We start from the raw sequence: 25,805 nt of genomic DNA, 5'->3' as shown, positions 1-25,805 counted from the left end.
TACTCATGGGCCCCCACCCACTCTGATCAGCTGAGCAGATTTGACCTATTTCATTTTCGAATCTAATCTGGGTTTGTTCTAGTTGCCCTAGGCAATCTGGTGGCACCTGTTTGTAGGGGCTCATTATATTAATGCTGAATTTAGTGAGGACACCCAATTGTCTTAGCCCACTGCAGTTCAGAACTCCCAAGTTCAAGAGATCTATAAGGTACAGCCTCACTGATAAGCAGGGATTATAGGTATGTGCCTGTTCTTGAAATCTTCTTAGTAAATATACTTTTGTTAAAGCTATATTATTATGTTTTTATTGTTTTATTCTGTATTAATTATTATTTATTTAAAATTTATTTTATTGATTTAAATAATTCAACATATTATTATATGCTTTTATTTTATTTAATATTCAATTTGGTATTATGGTATTGATTTCTATAATTTCATATTTAACAATTTATTGCTTGTTTATATTAACTTGTCAAATTATATTGGGGCAGTAATCATTGGTTAGATGTTATTGGGGAAATATTAACCAGCAATTAATTATATTAGGGGGAATATACAAGTTGGGGGCTTTTATGCTATAGTATAGTACCAAAGATAATACTCAGACTCTCAGGGTTATCCATAGAACCCTGAGGGACAGAGTAATTGTAGCTTGACTCTGGGACCCCAACCTGTTAATGTGACTGTGAGTTGTGTGTCTAAGCCTGGAGCATACATGCACAACATCTTCATAGTTCAATGAATAATTTCAGGCTTCCAATTCTTTCTAATGAGCAGAGAATTCAAAATGAACAAAATCTATTTAGAAATAAGCTTCCTCCAACCATGCAAATTGTGTTCTACGCTGTTTTCATTCCTTATGGTCTTTCTGGGTGACCACCTTTTAATACTTTTCAGTGGGAAGGTGGTCAGAGAATCCTTAAGTGGAAGAAACTGAGATGAAAGCCTTCTTTCAAGCATGTCTACAGCTAAAGAAAACTGTTTGCCAGCAGAAAAATAAAACATACCTTCTCTTCTGTCAAGAAACCTTCCAATATTTAATAGCCTCCACTGTCCAGAAGCCTTTCCTCAGTTAAGCACAGATTTCCTTAGGTATATTTAGCCTATTTCTTTCTGGTTAGCTTTCAGGGAGGATAAAGATGAACCATAGCCTTTTTTGGTAGTCCTTCAGGTTTCACAGATTATTAAGTGACCTTTTTGAACAGCATGGCTTCTGACTCCTTTCTAAGGCCTATCATAACACAGGAAGGCCTGAATGATACCAATGCAAAGTGTTTGGCAAATGAAAAGTTTGAAACATAGTTTGTACAGCAGGATGAACTTAATTTCTAACTGGAATTTGTCCCCAGAATTATGAGATCATAGATTTAGAGCTGGGAAAGAACTCAGAGACCAAGATAACATTGGAAGTATCCAAGATGGGATGATAAATCCAGAGGGCTAACCTTCTTTCCCTTGTACCGCACTCTTAATGATCTATTCCAATAACAGGAAGATTGAATTCTGGGTAAAAACCAGAGAAGGAAAGGAATAGTAATGACTCATAGAACCTGTATGATAGGCCCCCGAGGATAGCACTAGAAATATAGCCAGAAGACCTCAGTTCAAATCCTGACTGCACCTCTTATTAGCTGTGTAACCCTGGGCAAGTCATGTTTCCTATGAGTCTCAGTTTTCTTACCTATTAAATGGGAAGATTCTGTACCACAGCCAGTCAGCAGCAGAGCCTGTACTAGAACCCAGGCCTCCTGGAATAGTGTTCATTGCACTGTAATAGTTTGCCTTACATTGATTCTTAGGCAGTTAAGTGATGGTAATCATCACACTCATTAAGTGTCAGAGCTGGAAGAAAGATCATGTTGTTCAACCTCCTCATTTTACAGGTGAGAAATAATTTTTGCTCATATTCAGATGACTCAGGTTTTAAAGTTCTTACCTTCCAACAACTCTATGAAGCAGCTAGGTAGTGGGATGGGTAGAGCACTAGACCCAGAATCAAGAAGAATTGAGTTCAAATCTGACCTCAGATAGCTGTGTGACCCTGGGCCAGTCACCTAAACTCTGTCTACCTCAGTTTCCTCATCTGTAAAATGAGAATAATAATAATAGCACCTGCCTCCCAGGGTCATTTGTGAGGATAAAATGAGGTATTTGTGAAGTGCTTTATAAAACTTTAAATCCCTATAGAAGTGCTAGTTACCGGGAGTGGCCAGGTGGTGCATTGAGTAAGAGCACAGAGTCCAGAGACCAGGGATCGAATCCGGGCCCAGATACTTAGCACCACACCCAGAAATAACTGGCCGTGTAACCTTGAGCAAGTTACTTAACCCCAATTGCTTTAAAAAAAAAGTGCTAGTTATTATTATTATAAATGTAAGGTCAATCTTCAATATAGTTCAGTTAACTTCACTGAGATCTGTGACCTCTCATTGGGCAAGTATTATTATTCCCGTTTTATAAAAGAAGAGACTGAGACTTAAGGAGGTTGTTGTTTACTTGGACTAATTAGTGATGGAGCTGGAAAATTCAACACATAATTGAACCCCAATTAGCTCCTAAATGTGTATATTAGTCATAAGGGTGATAGAGAAAAGTTATGAAAGACCCAGCATAGTCCATTCCTACTTCTGGCCACACTACCAAAAAAAAAGCTCTTGTCCTACAGAAAGCAAGTCAATTGCCAGAGTCTTAATTTGGGACTTTGCTCCACGATGACAATATGGTGGTGATGGTAGTGAGCTTCCTCCCCAAGAAGTCACCAACCCTTAAGCACTATGTACCCCAAATGTCTCCCTTTTTCTCGCCCAACACCAGACCACAACCCCAAAGTATCCCTATGGTGTCCTTCCAAGCTTTCTACATTGCCACACCCTTCTGCCTCCTTCCAAGGGACAGGAGATGAAGGACCATCAGCTATGATGTAGGAATGTTGGTCAGAATCTCTGGGGAATGGGTTGCCTCTTCATCCAGCACAATTGCTCTGAGTATCCCAAACCAAATTTGTCCCGTGTGCAAGTGTCCCCAGTTATGGCTCTATCGATCGCATCCCTTTTCTAAAATGATACTAATTCATATTGATGATTATAAGCATAACTCAAATTTATATAACATTGGAAAGTTTAGAAGGTGTTTTCTTCCAAACAGTCCTGTGATATAGGTAATTTAAGGATGGCTATTCCCATTTCACAGAGAAGGAAACTGAGGGCCAGGAAAGTTAAGCAATCTCTACATAATTTATATTAAAAAGGTTTCCATAACAAACCCTCATGAGATAGGTAGTATAAATATTATTATTTCCATTTCATAGAAGAGGAAACTTAAGGAAGTTGCCATTTACTTGAGCAAATATAAGTAGTAAAACTGGGAAATTCCACAAATGAAGCACAAAAATCACAATTGTTGACTACAGGCAGTTACACATTTAAATACTTGCTGATGATGATGATAAAGACTCTGCCTAACAATATAACTTGGCTTTGCAAACCCACATCAAGCTTGGGAACAGACCAATCAGAGAACTATAAAATGAAAATACAACCTAAAAGCAAGAGATTTATGAGTTCATTATAAGCAGAGGTCTGAAATTGGCTTGAATGTTAAGACAAGATGAGACAACTTTCTTATGCTAAGTGGTAGGAAAAGAGAAAAAAAAGATGTCCTTGGATAGTTGGAGGGAGAGAGCAGGGGGGAGAAGGGACATATCCACCGATTATTTGCAGCTTTACCAGGCTCATCTTTTCAAAAGGTGTGTCACTACATGAGTCTAAGCCAGGATGACCTTCCTAACTGATGTGGCTTAAATGTAGTCAAGAGGTCATTTAGGAGAAGTAATTACTTTCAATGAACAATGACTTGTCAAAAATTACTTAGGATTATAGGATAAGAAGCTGTAAGAAACTTAAGAAATAATTTAATTCAATCTTCTTGTTTTACAGATGAAAAAACTGAGGTAAAAAGAGGGTAGGAGACTTTGACCAGGTTAGTAGAACTAACCAACCAGGTTGCAAACATGCCTGTTGAAGAGTAAGGAATCTTATACCTAAGAGTCTAAGAAAGATGAAGTCAGACATTCTGGCGGATGTCAGTCATTGTTCAGAGGTTATGATTTTCTCTGACATCTTAGGTATGGTTCTATCTGAAGTCGTGTCCTCAAGGAGAGTAATATTTTTGTGTTTTCTTTCCAACACTTGTTTTTCCTAAAGTTTGTAAAATAATAGTAACTAAAAAGTATTGGGATTTATTGACAGAGAAAGATCTGGATTCAAGTCTTGCCTCTGATATACCTGGACTGTGTGACCATGAGCAGGTTATTTAATCTCTCAGTGGCCTTGGAAACTCTAAAACTGTAAATAATAGCACTTATTTCTCTTCATTGGTGAAGGGAATTCCCTTGGCACATTTCCTCAGCACAATGCCTGGCACATAGTAAGAGCATAATAAGTGTTTGTTAACTTGACTTATTGGAAGTCTTACACCAATAAAACCCAACAAAATGACAAAACAAATGGCAATCGAATGCTTGTGCAATGTGGAAGTTTTGTTGAAGCAATCTTTAAGATATAACCAAAAAAAGTTATCAGTTAACATTTGTAGTTTTAATATATGTACAATGGTGATATTTCTTTGTCAGAACCATTGCTAGTGTAATTAGGACCAATGGACACAGTCCCTACCGGCATATGCAGAGTGCACCAGCACTTTTGGCTAAGATGATTCCCCATGGAGAAGAGTCTTGGGAGCCTGCAACCAAGAGAATTGTAATAATGTGTGATGGAAGTGTCCTAAAGAGTCTTTGGAGATACTCCATAATGGTTTCTAGTCTACTCACGCCAGAATAAATGGAAGTTTCTTTGTTTGACTGGAACTAGAAGTGACTTCAAGAGACTTTTCTATTGTTGAACTGCTGCTCTCAGTTTGCTTCTTTCATTGATAGTGTCTGATGAGAAATAATTCTCTAAGGAGAAAGGGCTTGAGCCCACTTGCTGTGAGGCCAACCTGGAGCCCCATGAATAAGGGCCTTTGATCTATATCTGCCTTGATATTTGTTCTTCTTAAAAAAAAAAAAGCAAATATCATTTTGTTTTTTTTTCAATTACATATAAAGACAATTTTTCTCCATTTTAATAAGATTTTGAATTCCAAATTTTTCTCTCTCCCTCTCTCCCCTCCCCAAACAATCTGATATAGATTATACTTGTGCATACATCTAAAACATATTTCCACATTAGCCATGTTGTGAAAGAAGAAACAGAACAAAAGGAAAAAACAAAGAAAATGAAAATAGTTATGTTTCAATCTGCATTCTTTCTCTCAATGTGGATAGCATTTTCCATCATGAGTCTTTTAGAATTGTATTGCTGAGAAGAGTTAAAACAATCATAGTTGACCATCACACAGTATCGCTGTTACTGTGTATGTACAATGCTCATTTCACTCAGCATCAGTTCATATAAGTCTTTCGGGATTTTTCTGAAATTTGCCTTCTCATCATTTCTTATAACATAATAGTATCCCGTTGCTTTCCTATACCGCTGATGTATGTTCTTTTGTTTTAGGTAAAGGGTGTTAATCTGGAGGCTACAACCTTCTAAAGTCTCCCAGGAGAGTGAGCCGACTGAGTGGGCATTTAGGAATCTCAGGAATTTAGGGGTTGGATCCATTCTGGGATTTGCAGCCAGCCCAGCATTGATGATCTGAGAATCTACATTTGTGATCCGGTCCAACAGTAGTTGAGAGGATTCATCTGGTAGAGATGATGGATCTGGATACAAACTTGATGGGACTAAGGCTATGTAGAAACAAACTGCATTAACTATATTTGCTCACTCTCCCTAGAACCTAAGGCAAGATAGGGAAGAATGTGCCCCCAAGATAATAGGGGAAATAGTTATACTTTTATTCATATTATATCTTTTAAGTAAATAACCCTTTGTAAAAGTTGATTGATAATTTGTTAAGTGGAGCTAGGGAGCTAATCACTAGTGGTTAACAGTGGGAGGAAAACAAAAAGGGTGCTCAAGTGAATGAGATTAAAAAAGAGATACTCCAAGCCCTAAGGGGTACCGTTAGAACCCTGTGGGGGATGTGTGGTCCACCTTGCTCTGGGAAAGTGAGGCCAGAGGGAGAGATTCACTACACTACTATCCCCATTTTACAGATGATGAGTTGAGGAAACAACTTATTAAGTCCCAAAGTATGGTTAAGTCAGACCTGGAATCACCTGAAGCCACACTGTGGTTGTAAAGAAAACACAAAAATATTACTGTCCTCGAAGCAAGCAGAGTATGTTGTGATATGTATTTTGGATTAAGTTGGAGGAGTGCAAAGGAAGAAGGGGACTATTCCTGACCAAGGACTTCTTTATTAGAATCAGGAATTCTCAGAGAAGGACAGCAGCTAGTACAGCCTTATTTAATTCTTCTCTCCCCACTGCAACCTCTTTCCCTCCCCCCCAATCCCCAAGAAGCCTAGCAAATAATTTTGTTCCCTGGGGCAAGTTCCAAGGTCTAAGCTTCCCTCCCCCAAACCCCAGTTTTGGGGGAAAGAACTGTGTAAAAAAACAATCCTGTAATTTAAACTGTATTTATAAATCTCAGGAGCTTTGTCTAGTTCCTCCCCTCTCTTTCTTCCCTCTCAACCTAACAGGAGGTTCCTATTTTCACAGAAGCAATCTAAGGAAAGAGACTGTCATTATAGGTCAAATACCAGCTCAGGAAAACATGGCAGGTTCTGGGGGCTCCTGTGGCTCAAGCTTTAGCTCTGGGCCCCCACCTGGGCTAAACTCAGGAGGTTTTCTCTTGATCTCTTGACCATAATTAACCTACAGTCTCTACTGGGCCCAGGATGGCTCTCTTATAACACTGTCCATTGGCACTGTCCTAAGACAACAAGAGGGAGTTAAAAACCAAAAGCCAATGAGTTAAATCTGCACAATGATTAGACTTGCATCTAGGAGATAATTCAAATGGAAAAGAAAAGAAAAAAAAATTCAGGTCATTGGCCTTTTTAAACAGACCGCCGGCAATATTTACTCCTCCTGAAATAGCAGTCACATGAAATAAGACTGTGTTCAGTAACGCCTGGAAAACAAAAGGACAATTTATAGGCTGCCACGTTCACTGAGAGCTCTCTGTTTGCTGGGCAGGGAAGGCTGTTTTCTGGCCTTGCTCAGCCATCTTCAGCACCCAGCCTGCAGGAGGTCAGGAGAGTGAGACAGATACCTGGGAAGCCTCGCCCAGGATTTTATGAACTGGGAGAGGAAACCTGACCGTTTCGGGCTGGGCTGTGAGGAGGGTGTGGCAGGTCTGGTCTCCACCACTCCTTGGGGGGTAGGGACAGCTGTGTCATAGCCTTAAATAATTTCAAGTAACTAACCCTAGAGGATAGGAACTGTCTTATCTAAACTTTCTATCTCACTAGGATCTGGCTGGTCGAGTAGAAGAGTAGAACCTTAGATTTAGAACCATGTGGAATCTTAAGGAAAATGGAGTTCAAGCCCCTGACTACACAGATGTGGGGGTAGAGACTGAAGTAGGTAGGTAGGTAGGTTGTTTAGACTGAAGTAGGTAGGTAGGTAGGTAGGTTCTCTTTGACACGTGTGCCACCAAGACAAAAGACCCTCTAGAATTCTCACTGTATGTGCCACCTTTTTCCTTCTTTCTCCTCAATTTCCCCTTTCTCCTAAATGGATAGCTTAGACCTTCTGTTGTCCTGCTCTTGGCCTTCTGGACTAGACTCTTAATCCCTAGGCTTATGAGCACTTGTTAATTGCCTTGGCTAATTCCTACTGGGATTCATGCAGACTTCCTTGTGAAGCAATCAAATATACCCTCTTTTTTAGAGCACCTTCAGATCTATTTGTTACCTCACCTGATCTCCACAACCACCCTGTGAAAGAACCAGAGCAAGTGAAATGATAATTGATTTGTGAAATTATGAAATAGAAGTGGGCACACCTGGTTCTTTGGGTACTTACCAGGAAAGACCATGATGGCAGTAAGAAATGGGGATGCAATCAGGCCTTAATAAGGCATAAAGGGTGTCAGGGAAAACAGCAAAGAAACTACAGATACAGACAGCAAAAGAGAGAACAGAGGCAGCCTGCCTGGGGAAAGGAGATAGGGCTATGGAGGAAGGCAGGCAGCAATGGAGAAGAGGATTGGGAGGGAGGAAGGGCAGCTAGGTGGTGCAGTGGATAGAGTGAAGTCAGGAACTCATTTTCCTGAGTTTAAATACAGCCTCAGACACTTACTAGCTGTGTGACCCTGGGCAAGTCACTTGACCCTGTTTGCTGTATGATGAGCTGGAAAAGGAAATGGCAAACCACTCCAGTGTCTTTGTCAAGAAAACCCCAAATAGGGTCACAAAGAGTCAAACATGAACAACAACACAAAATGAGGAGGGGGAAAGGCACAGATAATCACTTATGGATTAGAATTGGGACCACTGGGCAGCCTGGACTGAATGAGGAGGAGTTTGAAGTCTCAGTTTTATAGGGTTTTATGGTGAGAAACAGACTAATTTGTGTCTGTGCCATCTCAGGGTTAGTTCATTAACATATCTAAGTCATCTCAAAGTTGTCAGTAAAACTTCGGCTGGTCTTATTGTGAATATCTGGAAATGTCTGAAGTTTACACAGGACATAGGATTTATATCATTTATATCACAGGACCAACAGTCCCTGACGGCAAAGCTTAGGTGGCGTCCCCTGAGTTAGCAGATATTATCAGGATTCGATTTTTGGTTAATACATAATACGATTTGTAAATTATGCTCCTTTGATCTTTGGAACGGTTTGTATGTGACTTCCAGGTTCCCCTTTTACAATCTTACTTCCTGCTATTGCCACTTTATACTGACTACTTATAAACTTACTTATTATACTGACTAGCAGGTGGGGGTGGGGATAGTCACAGGAACCAGAACAAAATACAATTTTAAAACAGCAATTTTTATTTCCACATATAAATATATCATATATAAATAAATATAGATTATATAGAAATAGAAATTGCATATTTAGTTTAGAAAAGCTTCTGTTTTCCTGCTGATACTGATAGTGAATTACTTAATAAGCATTTGTTAAGTGCCCACTAATATCCCAGGCACTGGAAGATACAAAAAGAGACAAAAGACTGTCCCTACCATTAAGGAGCTCAAAATCTAAGAGATTAAATTCAGGGAGTAAATTATTTCCATTTTACATACGAGGTGACTAAGGATGAAAGCAGTTTATTGAAAGCCTCTTGTTTAAAGAATCGTGAATTTGGGGAGATGTTGGGGCATGAGGAATGGGAGGGAGCAGAGAGAAAGGAAGGAATAGAAAATAGTAAGATAACTTTTTACTGGGAATATATTCTTGATGTCAGAGAGGGAGTCCCCAGAAGGCAATGTGTCGATCTTGCAATCTGTCATGAGTTCTGTTTTATATACTTTCGGGTGAGAAATACATGTCCTTAAATCCTTAATTGATCAAAATTTGGTCATTTCATTGAACATTATTATTATTGTTTTATTATTTACACCAATTAAATTTGCATGTCATGAACAATATTTGCATTGAACGTTTAAGTTTTCATTTTACAGCAAAAATCCAGTTTGCTTAAACTTCAGTTTTCTTGCTGATACCCATATTTAGTGGAGATTAGGTCACTAGAGACTTAGACAATGTACCCATTCCATGATTTCTTTTTTCCCCCAGATCTTTTCTACATGAAATCCTCTATGGGCAATTCTCCCAAATTGACATTCACATTCATAAGTTGGGTCCCAAGTGAGGGGCTGCTACACCCATAGTGTCTAGGGTACCCTTTGAATCTCAGCTCCTATAGACCCCATACTTGTGTTTCCTATTAACAACCAGTAGACACAATTAGCTCAGAATTAAAGCAGAGTAAGAATAATACCTCCAAAGTATCCCCCTTCCCCCACTCCAAATGTAAGGTGCATTCTTCCACAGATGCTCGTGTGTGCATATGCACACACACACATGATGGCCTTGTGAAAACTGGACAGGAATTTAGAATACAACAATAGTGAAGTATACTTTGGTACTGTAGGAACTCAAAAGTACTTTCTTCATTCAGTCATTTCTATAACCCAACTTGATTATCAGAACAAGTTCTCTCGACTCCCAATTTGACTCTTTTATTTCCTTTTTTTGTTGATTGATCTTCATTTTTTCTTAAAATAGTATTTTATTTTCCCCCCAATTACATGTCAAGACAATTTTTAGCATTCATTTTTACAAGATTTTGAGTTCCAAATTTTTCCCTCCCTTCCCTCCCCTCCCATCTTCTGAAAATGGTAGTCAGTTTGACATAGGTTATACATGTGCTATCATGTAAAACATATTTCCACATTAGTCACAGTTGTGAAAGAAGAAACAGATCAAAAGGAATAAAAACATGAAAAAGAATAAGGTGAGTGAAAAAATATGCTTAGATCCACATTCATGGTCTATCAGTTCTTTGGATGTGGATAGCATTTTCCTTTGTGAATTCTTTATACTTGTCTTGGATCATTGTGTTGCTGAAAAGAGCTGAGTCATTTATAGTTGATTATTCTGCAACATTGCTGATACTTTATATAATATTTTCCTGGTTCTGCTCATTTCATTTTGCATCAATTGGTACAAGTCTTTCCAGTCTTTCCTGAAATCTACATGTTTATCATTTCTTATTGTCCAATTACATCCTGTTACATTCATGCACCATATCTGCCATTTCCCAATTGATGGGCATCCCAATTTCTAATATTTTGCCACCACAAAAATGCTATATATATTTTTGCACATGTAGGTCCTATTCCCTTTTTTATGATTTCTTTGGGATATGGACCTAGTAGTGGTATTGCTAGATCAAAGGATATGCACAGTTTGGTAACCTTTTGGGTATAGTTCCAAATTGCTCTCCAGAATGGTTGGATCAGTTCACAACTCCACCAACAGTGTATTAGTGTCCCAATTTTTCCCACATCCTCTCCAACATTTATCATTTTCCTTTTTTGTCATATTAGCCAGTGTGATAGGTATGGGATAGTACCTCAGAGTCATTTTAGTTTGCATTTCTCTAATCAAAAGTGATTTAGAGCACTTCTTCATATTCCTATAGATAACTTTGATTTCTTTATCTGAAAACTGCCTATTCATAGCCTTTGACCATTTATCAATTGGGAAATGATTAGGGAATGGCTTATATTCTTTTTTTTCTTTTGCCTTTTGGAGGGCAATTGGGGTTAAGTAACTTGCCCAAGGTTACATGGCTAGTTTTTTTTTTTTTTTTTTTTATGTGGGTGTTAAGTGTCTGAGGCTGGAACTGAACTCAGGACCTCCTGACTCCGGGGCCAGTGCTTTACTCACTGTGCCACCTAGCTGCCCCAATGGCTTATATTCTTATAAATTTGACTCAGTTCTCTATATATTTGAGAAATGAGGTCTTTATCAGAGGCACTTGCTGTAAGGATTATTTCCCATCTTTCTGTTTGCCTTCTAGTCTTGGTTATATTGGGGGTTTTTGTACAAAAGCTTTTTAATTTAATATAATCAAAATTATCTATTTTACATTTCATAATGCTCTCTATTTGGCTCTCTTTTCTGATGCCAGGGGTCACAGTCCTTGAAGTTGCCTTCTACCTGGAGTGACTATCTGTCTGTATTAGTGTCTATCTGTAAAGAGTGTCTGTTCAGTTGTTAACTTCTGCCCAGACTCTCCTGAATTCATGGACTCTTTCTCCTGGCGAGACTATGCCTTTTGAGTCCAGTAGCTCTGCCATCTGATGAATGTGTATAGGGAAGAGGAGAAAAACAAATTCCTACTTCTTTCCTATCCAGAAGGTGAAGAACTGGCTTTTCCTCACCTTCTTCTTGCTTTGTAATTCACCAGAGCTACTTGATTGTCCAAAGTCTCCAAGGTTTAGATAACACAAATTCCAAGGGATATGACCAAATTTTTTGCTTATCCAATGGCTAGGATCCCTTTAATTCCATCAGAGGAAAGTGTTCAAGCTTCATCAAGAGATCACTGTGTTAACACCATGTCACCATATTAATTCACTGCCATATGTGATTATGGGCAGCTGGGTGGTCCAGTAAATGGAACACAGGAAGACCTGAGTTCAAATCCATCCTCACATGCTAGCTGTGTGTCCCTGGGCAAGTCATTTATAACTGTTTGCTTCAGTTTCCTCATCTATAAAATAAGCTAGAGAAGGACATGGCAAATCACTTCAGTATCTTTGCCGAGAAAACCCCAAATGGGGTCATGAAGCATCAGACACAGCCAAACAACAACAACAAGGTATATGGTTATATCTATATCAACTGAGCTTAGGTGGAGGGGACCAAATTTCCACCACATTTACATCATTACATATGAAAATAATTATACTACTGAGAAATTCTGTCACTCAATTTAATCACTATCTTTAGAGTACCAACTTTGTGCTCAGCCATGCTTAGCACTATAGGGAATACAAAAGAAGTATATAAAATATAAGTATACCAAACATAACTCCTTCCTGCCTTCAAAGAGCTTACAGTATAATTGGGAAGATAAAATTAACAAACATGATATGATTGTAGAACAATCTTACTTCATATTAAGTGTAAAAGTGTATAATAAATACTAGAGCCTAGGGAAATAGCTATACATTTAAATCTTTACCATGCAGCAAACGTTTGCAAAGGTACTACTTCCAAGTTCTCTGCTTTCATCAGACTCCCTGAGCATTACCCTCCTTTCCTGATCCTCTGAGTTAGGGTTGCTGGCACGGTCTACTTTGTGTAAGTCACTGATCTTGGATGGGGCACTGTTCTATTTGTTGATGACTTCATTATCTTTGTTTCACAATATTACAAAGATCTGGGGATATAGGAATGTCTAGCAAATTTCCTGACTCATGACTGAGATATTGAGTGCCATTCATCTTTTCCAGCCAGAGAGCAAATTTATTTTACCAGACAAGATCATGTTGTTTGATCTGTCTTTTCAGTCATAGTGCACCCTTTTCTTCCCCTCCCCCAGTAAATTCCTCCTCCAGTTTTGGTATTATGATCAAGTTAGCCATTACTCCTGAAAGAGATTTATCAATTGACTCCTCTATGGCCCCACTTACTATGCATGTAAATTTTTGGACTGAATTGACCCTCCATGGGGCTCCCTTTTCACCTTTTAATGTTATTTACTTCATTAGGGTGGTGATTAACTTTCCTTCCATATTCCTAACTCTTAGCTTTTAGCCCTGTGTTTGGTGAATGTTAAGTACCTGATAATGCTTTATCATTAGTTTATTTATTCATTTGTTTCTGATAGAGATCAAGCTTATTAAGGCTGCCAATTTAACATTGATCTCTGTCAAGATAGACTAGATCCAAGGAATTATACATCTGGAAGGAATATCTTTTCCAATCCCTCTAACTTTTTAGAGGAAACTGAGGCAACTAAGTGGCACAGTAGACATTATGCTGGGCCTAGAGACAGTAAGACTCCTCTTCTTGAGTTCAAATCTGACACTTACTACCTGTGTGACCCTGGGCAAGTCATTTAACCCCGTTTGCCTCAGTTTTATCATCTGTAAAATGAACCAGAGAAAGAAATGGCAAACAACTCCATTATCTCTGCCAAGAAAACTTCAACTGGGCCATGGAGAGTCAGACACAATTGAAAATGGGGAGGCTTTAAGGGGTTATGACATGTTCAATGTAGTTAGTGGCAAAATCACTATGAGAATTTAGGTTATTTTGACTCAGTCAATTTTTTTTTTAGATAGGTCTATGAACTTGAACAAATCACAACTTCCTTTTACCTCAGTTTCTACATTTGTAAAATGAGGATGTTGATCTAGAGAGAAGGCTTCTAAGGTCCCTTCCAGTTTTAAAAAGCCACGAGTCTATGAAGGCCATGTTAGATTAAAGCCTATGTCTATTCAAAAGTTACCAAAAAAGAGAAATTCCAGAGGAAGAGAAGATTTTCTATGTTTACTTGAAACTTAGGTTCATTCTACCCAGACTCCTGAAGTAAGTTTTGCATTTCCTAGCCTGCCAAAATGAAAACTTGGGTTCACATGATCATAAATGGAGGGTTAGAAGTTATTTAGTCCACCATCTTCATTTTATAGGGGAAGAAACCAAGGTCCAGAGATGCTAAATGATTAGCCCAAAATCATACAGGTATTAAGTGGTAAACATTTGAGCCTAATATTTCTGATTACAAGTTGAGTTTTCTGATAATAATTTCTTTTTTGGTATCCACAGCCTAGAAAGTAGTTACTTTCAACAATTCCTATATTATGGTTTCAAACTGGTTTTGAAGACCATCCCACTCTCACCTGAGCCTGTGAAAGAGATGATCACAACCACATTGCTTCTTTGAGGACCTGGGTTTCATAAAGGGATCTGTCTCCAGAGGCCCAGACCGGGTTGAGTGTTTATTCAGCAAGGTTTGGATGAATAGGGATGTCATTTCCTTGTTCAGAATCTGGCAGGATGCCTGTTCCCTCCTGAGTGGGCAGGAACCAAAGATGGCCCATGCACTGTATCCTCACTTCCCCTCTCCTTGCAGGCCTGTTCCTGAATATGACTTAGGATATGATCACATTTGAGACCTGGAGTTTCTATCCCAAATTGCTGCCCTCCCAGAAGGAGGGTTGGGTGAAGAGGGAGGGGGTAAGATGATAAGATTAGTCTGTTCTGAAGGGCTATTTTCTGAGAAAAATGAAATTTAAAAGAGCAGTTAATCACATTTGAGAATAGTGAAGTCTGCTGAGGACAAAACCTTGTGGACTTGGTATTTGCAGTAGGTGCTTAACAAATGTTTATTAAATGAAAGAATGCTGGTTCTGGGTTAAACACTGGTAGAAAAAGGAGGTAGGTCTAGTTATAGAGTCATAGACTTTTAAAAAGTGCCTGGAATTCTTAGCATTGCAGAATGCCATTGCTAGAAGGGACCTTAGGAAATCGTCTAGTAGTCTTAACTCCCTCATTTTACAGATAAGGAAATTTAGGCCCAGAGAGATTAAGTGACTTGTCCCATAGAAAGAAATTTTAAAATAATCTTTGCCTGTAGAGCAGAAGCTAAGTATTTGAGTGGGAATTGTGGCTGGGAGGGACTATGCTGGATTCCATTTTCACTATCTCTTGCTGGGAGGGACTATGCTGGATTCCATTTTCAGTATCTCTTTCTTCCCCTTCTCTCTCCTATTGTCCCCCTTAACTAATGGTATTCTCAAGACTCCTCCCCATAAAAAAAGGTTCTACAGTCATTGGTCAGATGAGTTTTGTAGGCAATGGAAGGTGAGAGAAATTGGAAGCAAAGGGAGCGAGTCCAAATAGCCTAGGTATGGAGAAAAGTCAAGAATTTTATGTGTATTTGTCCTATATAATTAATGAAATTGAAAGCTTTGTCAGGATAGGAACCACAAAGAAACTAAAAGTTAAGTCCAGTGGTGTCAAAAACCAATAGAAATGGGGTCACTTATACAAGGATCCCCATGGGTCACATATTGACTTAGTTTTAAAATGCAGTTACCTATGTTTTATTATATTTTAAATTTTATTTTGTTAAATATTTCCCAATTACATTTTAATCTGGTTCAGGCCACACTCTGGAGTGCAGTGGAGTGAGATTTGTGGTCAGGAAAGCCTGGATTAGAGTCCAGACTTAATCAATAGCCTCTTGTAGCCAGGTTTTCCTCAGCTGTAAAGCAGGGATTATGATAATAGCTTTTACTTTACCAGATTGTTTGGGTATCAAACGAGATAATGAGATAATGTGTGTGAAGCTTTCTATAGTATTATGTCTTTTCTGTCCCCTTTATCTGTCCATGGTACCCATTACAATACTCTACACACAATGCATGATCAATAGCCATTGATGACAGTGTTCCTTAGTTGTTCAACAACCCTTACACATTGGAAATGATTGTTGTTTAGTCATTTCAATAGTATCTGACTCGCTGTCAACCCATTTGGGGTTTTCTTGGCAAAGATACTGGAGTGTTTTGCCATTTTCTTCTCCAGTTCATTTTACAGATGAAGAAACTGAAGCAAGCAGGGTTAAGTGACTCGCCCAGGGTCACACAGCTAGTAAGTATCTGAGGCTGGATTTGAATTCAGGAATATGAGTCTTCCTGAATCCAAACCTAGTGCACTATCCACCCTGCCACCAAGTTACAATATAATACAGGAGACAATAAAAATAGCAAATGCTTACTAAGTGTATGATGTATGCTCAGAATCTTTTAAGTACTAGAAAGTCATAAAATTTTGATTAAATGTAGTTCTTGCCCCTAATGGAACTGGAGAAGAGAAGGATTCATATAGTCCCTACTATATGTTAAGTGCTGTGTTAGGCACTTTACAATGTCATTTGATCCTCACAATAACCCTAGCAAGTAGGTACCATCCCCTTTTACAGTTGAGGAAACTGAGGCAGAGAGCGGTTAAGTAATTTGCCTAGGGTCACTTAGCTAGGAAGTGTCTAAGGATAGATTTGAATTCAGATCTTTTTGACTCCAGGAAGGTGGCTCAGTGGATAGAGTGCTGGCCCTGGAGTCAGGGAGACTCATCTTCTTAACTTCAAATCTGACCTCAGACATTTACTAGCTATGTGACCCTGGGCAAGTCACTTAGCCCTGTCTGCCTCAGTTTCCTGATCTATAAAATGAGCTGAAGAAGGAAATGGCAAACCACTCCAGTATCTTTGCCAAGAGAACCCCAAATGGGGTCACAAAGAGGTGGACATGACTAAAACAACAAAGCAACAATGACACAAATTAGTGAGTGAGATTTGGATAGGTAAAAGACATTTTAGATGTGGAAAACCGCATGAGCAAAGGCTTGCTGTTGAGTCTGGTATGTTTGGGGGCCAGTGAGGAAATCAGCCTCTAGAGCTGTAGTGGCAAGCAAAGTTAGATAGGTAGGGTGGGGCTAGATTATGGAGAAATGCCTGGAATGCTAGGCTGAGGAGTTCAGACCCTATACAATAGGAAATGTGGAGCCAGGGGAGGAAAGCTTTCTGCTGCCTCTCCTCCAGGCATTTAGGAAATCAGTGACTCAGGAAGATTATCCTGTAATCAGTGTGCAGGATGGGTGTAGGAGGTGTCAGAGCAGGCTAAGGCGATAAAGGGCTTGGTATAAGAAGGTGGTATAGTGGCCAGTGGCCATAGTGGTAATAGAAGAGAAGAGATAGATGTCAGAAATGTTTCGTAGGAAGGAAGAATTTAAAATGGAAAGAGAGAGTACGAGAGAAGAGAGAGAGAGGACTTGGAGGATTTGGTGACGAACACCATCTTAGTTCAGTCCTTCATCATCTCTTGACTACAGTATTATAACTGACTCCTAAATTTGTCTTTCAGTCCTTTTTCAGTCAGTCTGACTCTTCATAACCCCATTTGGGGTTTTCTTGGCAAAGACACTGGAATGGTTTGCTATTCCTTCTACAAGTCATTTTATTGTTGAGGAAACTTAGGAAAACAGAGCTAAGTGACTTGCACAGGGTCACACAACTAATAAGTGTCTGAGGCAAGTTAGCCTCACTTAAATCCAATTTACCTGAAACTTAAGGCATCACTCTTTGATGTCATTGGTCCTCTTCAAAAACAAAGGATGAACAACAAACTAGCATGCCTATTTTACCACATCCCCTCCAGCATTGTCATTTTCTTCTTTTGTTTTCTGTATCCATCTGATAGGTATGAGGGAGAACCTCAAAGTTGCTTTTATTTTCACTTTTCATAAATTATTATTGATTTAGAACATTTTATACGATTATTGAAAGCTTGAATTTCTTCCTTTAAAAACTGCTTGCTCATCTTTGATTGAGTAGTAACTTTTAGTCTTAATTTGAATCTGTTCTTTACATATCTTGGTTATGAGACTTATCAGAGAAACTTGTTACAAAGAGGCTTTCCCCTAGTTACCTGTTTCCCTACTATAGTAGATTTGTTCATGATCTTCTTTGTTACTTATTAAGTCACAAACTCTTCCCCTATTCAGAGATCCAAAAGGTAATTTCTTCCTTGTTCCTCTAATTTGTTTATGATGTGGTTTCTTATATCTACTTCATGTATTTATCTATAGTTTATCTTGATATTTGATATATGGTATTGGCCTAAGCCCAACTTCTGTCCAGCTGTTCTCCATTTTTCCTAGGAGTTTTTGTCCAATAATGAGTCAAATTTGTTAAATTATTTCCTCTAGTAACTGGGGTCTTTGAGTTTATCAAATACTTTGCCACTGTATTTGCTTCTGTACTAGGTACCTAATCTGTTCCATTGGTCACTTATTTTTTTAACCAGAACCAAATCATTTTAATGATTATTGATTTGCAGTACAGTTTGAGATGTGGTACTGCTAGGTCTCCTTTCTTCTAATTTTTTTTCATTATTATTCTTAAGATTCTTGACTTTTTACTTAAATGAATTGTTATTTTTGTTCTAGATCTGTGAAATATAATTTTGGTCATTCTTTTAAAATTTGACTTTTTCATATATATTTGATGGTATAAGTAGTCAATGTGGTAGTCCATATATAAATAAGTGTGTGTATAGATATGCACACACATATATGTTTTAGGAATGATAGCTCAAAATTGTTTTACTTTTAAAGGTGCACATTCAAGAAAGTTTGGAGACCATTGCTCTATATCCTAAGCAATTAGTAGAGACACGTACCCTATAGATGCTACATTTGGGAAGCCAGCAATGGTGTTGTGGCCAAAACTGTGGATTTCAAGTCAAAGGACCTGGGTTTAAATATTAGTTCTGTCACTTTGGACAAGTGACTTAACTTCTCTGGACTTCACTTTGCACAGTGCCTGTGATATAATTAGGTGCTTAATAAATGTTTTTTGGTACACTGACAGGATGACTTCTAAAGTTCCTTTTAGCCCTTAATCTATACTATGATCTTATAAATGTTGCATATTGGCTTACTGACTGATTACTTGTCTGTCTCAGCCCCATAGATTGTTGAGAAGATTCCTCTAACAAGACTCTTTTTATAACTGGGGAGCAAACAAAGGGGAGAAAAGTCCAACAGGGCAGGATTTCAAGAGCAAAGTTTCTTCAGCTGCCTGGGGAAACAGTGTAATATTATGCAACAAATGACTTATGGGGTAAAAAAGGCACATCAGACCTTGGTCCCTCTGTCTGTTTAGCTATTTTGCAAAGAGACAACCCATTTCTCTTTTTTGGGTCTGTTAATATAAGAATAGTAAAGGGATGAAAAACTAAAATTAGCAGGTTCAGATGCCTTTGTGATACCCTAGAAAGCTAGGTTTATCTTTTGTTCTCTGACTTCATTTTCATCCTGGTTAAAAAAAAAAAGCATCATCTGAAAATGACATTTAAGACCAATGAGAAATGGATGCTTATATTTTCTCAACTGTCTTCCTTCCTGCTAAGAAGTTTTCGAGTTCTGCCCTTGACTTCTTTTTCCCCCTCTAAACTCTACCACAAACCCACTTCCTGTCTCAGAGACCCAGCCCACTCAACTATTCTCTCTTGTCACTTCTCCACTGCTACAGGTCCTCTTCCTCTCTCATTCTAAAAAACTCATACATATAATGCTCTGACTGCCTGGTCCTGGTGGAGCTCACAAGCCAGCAGCTCTACAGAGAGCCTGTACTGGGGAGATGGATAATCTAGAGAAAAAACTAGGAAGAGTCAGTAAGCGTTGTGGGCTGAGAGTATTCTAGTTATGGGGAGATGGTCTTGCATACCTTACTGTGAGCATTTTAGGCTTCTATTAAACTGTAGGAAGGTGGCATCTTACCACCTGCTGTCTCAGACAGATCAGTGGAGGTTAGGAGCTACTTTTAGAGAACTGGTGAATTGGGGCCCCGGCCAGGCCTAAGAGGTATGTGGATCTGTGCCTGGTCAACTGCAAGGCAATCTACACTTTCTCAGGGGATCATTTGCCAAGATTCACTTCTACTATGCCTCTTGTCCCAGATCCTAGTCGTTCTAATATTAATGGGGCCAGTGGCATGGGTTGGTTTCCATGTGGGTCCATTAATTTTAAACTGTTCTGCCACAGACAACACCTCTGCTTCTGGCTATTTGAATTCATGCCTCTGATAATTTAGCAAGTCAATCACCATTAATGGAAAATAACAACCAACTGAAAACACATGTCCTATGACATGAAAGACATCATTAAGGGTAGGTAAACTAGTCATATAGCATGTTGCTGGTATTCTCCAAATATTAAAAGAATAAGTGAAAGGCTTCCACTGGTCTTGAATGGCCCCTCTTTGCAACACTTAATGAAAAGGCACATAACTGAGCAGGATGAGACAGTATTGTGATTTGTACCTATGGAGAAAAGCTCACAACAATAAAGTCACCGATTGACTTATATACATAAGTATACCCTAATAATGGAAAGTCAGAAGTGTTTTTTTTTTTTAATGAAGGAGGCAGCATGATATTAATGATGATTCTATGTATCACTTAACATCAGTCCTTGGAAGGTCTGGCCCTAAAACATGCTCACTTTCCTTAAGATGTTCAAGTTCCCACTGCAGTAGGTTTTTGCCCTGATTATAGGTCCAAATACATTACATCTGTTTCAACTTTTTCACAATTATCCTCAGCTAATGTATAAAGGTAAACTCATTTTAAGGCATCCTCTATTAGATTGTAAGCTCCCTGAGGGCCAGGGTGATGTCTTTTGCTAACTTTCTAACTCTGTACAGACTAGAGTTCAGGACACAACAGAACTTTAATATTTTCATGAGGGACTCTCTGTGCCACTCCCCAGTCCAGAATAAATATCCGGTTACTGGTTGGAACTGTGAGTTATCTCACAGAACTCTTTTATTAAGTCCACTAACGTGAGTCATGACTTGAGCACTTATTGGGGGTGTTCATCACAATAGTTCATGGTTTTCCATTCTCTAAAACTAATTTCAAGTACAACCTTCTGTATAAAGCCTATGCAGATCCTCCCTATTATAAAAGTGTCCTCTTTCCTCAACTCTTCCTAGAGAACTTTATCTGAATCTCAATTTATTTCTACCCCCTTTGCTCCCTATCTTGCATTATACTAATCTCTGTACATGTTGGACCCACCTCCCAACATCCCCTCCCCCCACACAGACATACACACTTTACATTTGTAATGTCCCTGAGAACAGACACGATATTTTTTTTTTTATCTTTATATCATTAGTGCCTATCACAGTGCCATTCACATTGTAAGCACTTAAACAAGTGTTTATTGAATTTGTTGTTCACAGTTATCTTTGGAATTTTAGAGACATAGGACAGACAACATACTTAAAAAAAGTTGTAAAACCATACACAAAGAAATATATGAATAAGTGCAACAAAAAAACACAAAAGCATGGAAATGGGTTGGAAAAATTCTACTCATAAATAAAGAGCTGAGAGGGCATCAGAGGTTTTCTAGTCCCCTCATTTTATTTGTTTATTTGTAAAGAATTTTAATTACATATAATACAATAGAAAACAATATAATACAATTTTTTGGAAGAGGAAACTGAGCCCAGAGAACTTAAGTAATTTATTCAACATCAAATATTTAATAAGTGATGTAGGTAGAATTTGAACCCAAGTTCTCTGACTCCCAAGTTCAGCACTCTGCAAAGAAAAGGATGAAATAGGGGCATTTTTTGCTTAAAGAAAAAGACATGGTTTAAGGAGAAGACACTCATAAATCACATAAGATCACAGGATTCAAACTAGAATGGACCTTAGAAATCATCTAGTCTTGCTCCCTCATTTTACATATGGGGAAACTGAGGCACCGAGCATTTAAATGATTTGCCCAAGGTCATACAGGAGTGACAGAACTTGGATTTGAACCCAGGTCTGCTGACTCCAAATCTAGAGTTCTTTCACTAAACTAAGTATTCATGGCCCCAATCAATAAGTGTCTTTGGGATCCTAGATGTGCCAAGGAGGATAATGAATACTGAGGAAGCCATACTTTACAGTTTTACTCCTCCATAACACACCCTAAAGGAAATCCTATAGTTTCTCTTACAGACAGGAGACCCAGCAGCTCTGGGGCTGGAGAACCTCTTTCCTTATGAAGTACTAAGAGGGACAACTTCAATGTCCTTTAAAAACCACCTTTAATTAACTGAAAAGAGACAGATATCAGTTATCAGCAGATGACAAATAATTTCCCCTAAACTGGTCCCTAAAACAACCTTGAAAGTGACAGAAAAGTCCGTGCTGCCTTGGCCTGTGTAAATCTATCCTGTTTCTGGGGAATTCCTCTTCCTTCTTTAAAAGGCATACCCTTGTTCGGAAAGCTTTAACATGTATATCTGACTCATTCCCACCAAAACAGTTAAAATACCCACTTTAAATGTCCAGGAAGCAGTGGGGGTTGGAGGAATGGACTGCCTTTCTAAATGGGCTTGCTTCTTTCAAAACAGGAAGTGGCATTTGGCCAACTTCATAAAAAATCATCACCAGAGAACATTTATTCAATAACTAATTATGTAATATGACTCTGGGTTGGAGTAGAAGGAAGGGTTTTTGGAGAAAGGGTAGGATAGAAAGACAGAGAATAATAACAATTAACATTCATATAGCACTTTACAGCTCATTGATATGGGTATTACAATCATACTTATCCTGATCTTACAGATAAGGAAAGAGGACTTATCTTGCCTATTGATCTCACAGCTAAATCTGTCAAAAGTAGGCTTTAAACCTAGGTTCTCCCTACTCCCACTAGCTAGCACTCTATCTACCATTCCATGCTGTTTCTCAGGAAAAGAAAAGGAAGGGAGAGAAAAGTAGGAATCAAATTCATCTCTACCTACTCTGGCATTTCTCAGTCCTATTCTTTGTGCTTACTAATGGTATAGAGACCCAGATAGCCTATTTCCTTGAAGTCCTGCAGTAAGTAGCTCGTTTTCTGAGTAATCAGTTGTTGTCTTGGAGTGTGCATTAGAAGACTAAATTTTGGGGGTCAAAAGGAACTATTAGGATTGTCCAACCCTTTCACTCTATAGATGTAGAAATTAATGTCCTGAGAGGTTGTGTTTTGACCAAGGTCACACACCGGCAAGACTAAATACTAGATAGTAACAGTTTCTTTTATGGACAGGAAGCCTGAGGGTTTCCCACAGTTTGATTTTTTTTTCTTTCTTGATGAAAGGGGCCACCCCATGGTTAACCTCTTAAAGAGGCCTATTTACTGAATGGGCATTACCTAACTCAAAGTGAGAACTTGAAAAGACCGTAGCCTAGTAGGACCAGGGTCTCCCAAAGGATCGTGGGCCATCTCTAGTCATCCTGATGAATAACTGGCCAGCGGACCAAGATGGCTCTGGATGAGAAAGTGGGGCTGGTGACTTTGAACAGCCCTCCCTCACTCAAATCAAAGTCAACTGCAAGTCTTGTCATCATTTCCCGATGTCATGGTCCTCTTGGAGAACAAAGGACAAACATAACACACTGCTAGATAGTCAGAGAGGCAGGACTAGATTTGAGGTCTCATCTCTATTTTCAGTGCCTTTGCCATTGGGCCAGATGAGTTCACTGCTTATTGTATTGCAGAAATGAAGGAACAACCCAGGGATGAGAGCTGCACTGGTGCTATCCTGGTGATGGAGAACACTTGTATGCTCAGTGACTCTGTCCCCTCTGGGACCTGTGGCACCACTGCAGCAGCTTAAAGACTAACTGGCCCAAGCAGGGGTCAAACCTATGACACTGGACTGTGTAACTGTGCTGCAAGATAAGAACACGTACTCACTGTTTGCTAGAGAGCCCAGAGTGAGATATTTGCATTATTTGTTCAGAAGAACAGAAAGGCTGAGGGAATGTTCGTTACCTCATTTTTAGACAGGCAGGAATGGCTTCCTGGAGGAGGTGAAATTTCCAAAGGTCTTTAAACATATGCATGTAGAGAAGGCTGGCAGAATGAGAGGAAGGAAATTCTCATGTCCTGGAATACACAATCTGGGATACCAGGGGGAAGGCTCACTGATTACAAAATAATTTTTCAGATGGATGGGGCAATGTGTCACTTTCTAGGGATGGGTGTGGATGGAAATAATGACTGTTGGAAGGGATATGGAAAGAATGGGGATCAGCCATGGTTCTGGGTATGTCCTAGAGCAATAGCTTTATATTTTCCTCCTTGATCCTTGTTCTCATATTAATGAAACAACTCTGTCTTCCTTTCTTCCTATATCAACTCCTTTCTGGCCTTTGTTGTTATCTCAAACTTTCTCTTAAATCTTTCTCTCTCAATGATTCTCACAAAGGATAATTTCCTTTTTCCTGAGTTGATCTCTTACAATTTTTCTAAGGACTATAAGGCTCAGATGTGCATAAAATTGGGACAAGACACAAGTTGTGGTATATGATTGTGATGGAATACTATTGTGCTATAAGAGATGATGAGCTCAATGATCTTAGAAAAACATGGATAGATTTGCACAAAATAGTGAAGAATGATTGTTTTAATAACAACTTTGAGTGAATGAGTCATTTTAACTATAATAAATACCCAAATTAACTAGAAAGGACATATGAAGGAAGACACTATCCACATCCAGAGAAAAAACTGATAAATAGAAGTATGTATGGGGTGGTTTTATGTACACACAGACACACAGACACTTGTACCTAATGGTGACCATCTATAGGGTGGGAGTCAAGGGAAGAGAAGAAAAAAAGGGGAGAGAGCTACATGATAATTATATATTTAAAAGGAATTATATATTAATTATATATTTTAAAGGAATTTATATATTTATATTATTTAAAAGAAATGATATATTTAAATATTTATTTTTAAATTTTATATACTTACATATTACATATTTAAAAGGAATTTTTATTATATAATTAAAAGGAATAGTAAGTTACATATAAAGGATTTGCAGTCTCACATACAATCATATTTTTTTTCTGTTCTAATATGTTATGAAAATGGTTGTTTTATTTCTTAAGTTCAGAATAAAATAAATTAAATTGAAAAAAAAAAAAAGACCAGTAGGGCCACAAACTAGAATCAGGAGAGCCAAAGTAAGCACCTAGGCATGAGGGTTTGAGACAAGGCAGGCAGGGAGGTAGGACAGAACCCATATAGGACAGGTAGCTATGTAACTTAGTGGATGTCATCAGAAGATTTGGATTTGAATCTCAGCATTACTATCTCTACCTTGGCGGTGTGACAAAGGCAATTCATTCCACCTTTTTGTGCCTCCTTCCTGATCTGTAGGGGGGTAGGATGTGCTTACTTTCATCTTGGGGTTATTATGAGAATCAAATGACATCATGCATGTAGACCATGTTGTACTTGTAAAGACTATACAGAAAGACAACTATAATTATTTCACAAGTAGAATTCCAAGGTGAGGCAAGACCTATGTCGCAGAAAACAGTCACGCATCACAAACAGGAACCACAGCTCACAGCAAGAAAGAGGAAAGAAAGGACAAAAGTTATCAGAGGCAAAGAAGTCTTGAGGATCTGAGACGTCAAACATGTAGAGGTTAACAACTGGTCCTCCCAGGCAGGGCCAAGCAACAACTTTCCTGGCTAAGGGCTTCTGTAGGATAGTCATTCAACCTTCCCCAGTGTGTCCCAACACTGAAAAGCTTTTGAGAAGAGCTGTTATATGATGAAAGTGGTTTTAAGGAAAGCTCATTTTGTGGTAGTATGCAGGATGGATTAGACAGATTAAGATAGGAGAAAAGGGACTCCTTTACTTGACTATGTCATCAGAGGGAAGGGGCCAATTGGAGACAACAAACACATCCAGCAGAGAGAGAGAGAGAGAGAGAGAGAGAGAGAGAGAGAGAGAG

The sequence above is a fragment of the Petaurus breviceps genome, unplaced genomic scaffold (assembly GCF_028583685.1).
Source record: "Petaurus breviceps papuanus isolate PSGF00001 unplaced genomic scaffold, PetGlider_PUasm1.0 90434, whole genome shotgun sequence".
NCBI lineage: Eukaryota > Metazoa > Chordata > Mammalia > Diprotodontia > Petauridae > Petaurus > Petaurus breviceps.
The sequence above is the reverse complement of the archived record's forward strand: the minus strand, read 5'-3'. Positions refer to the sequence as shown.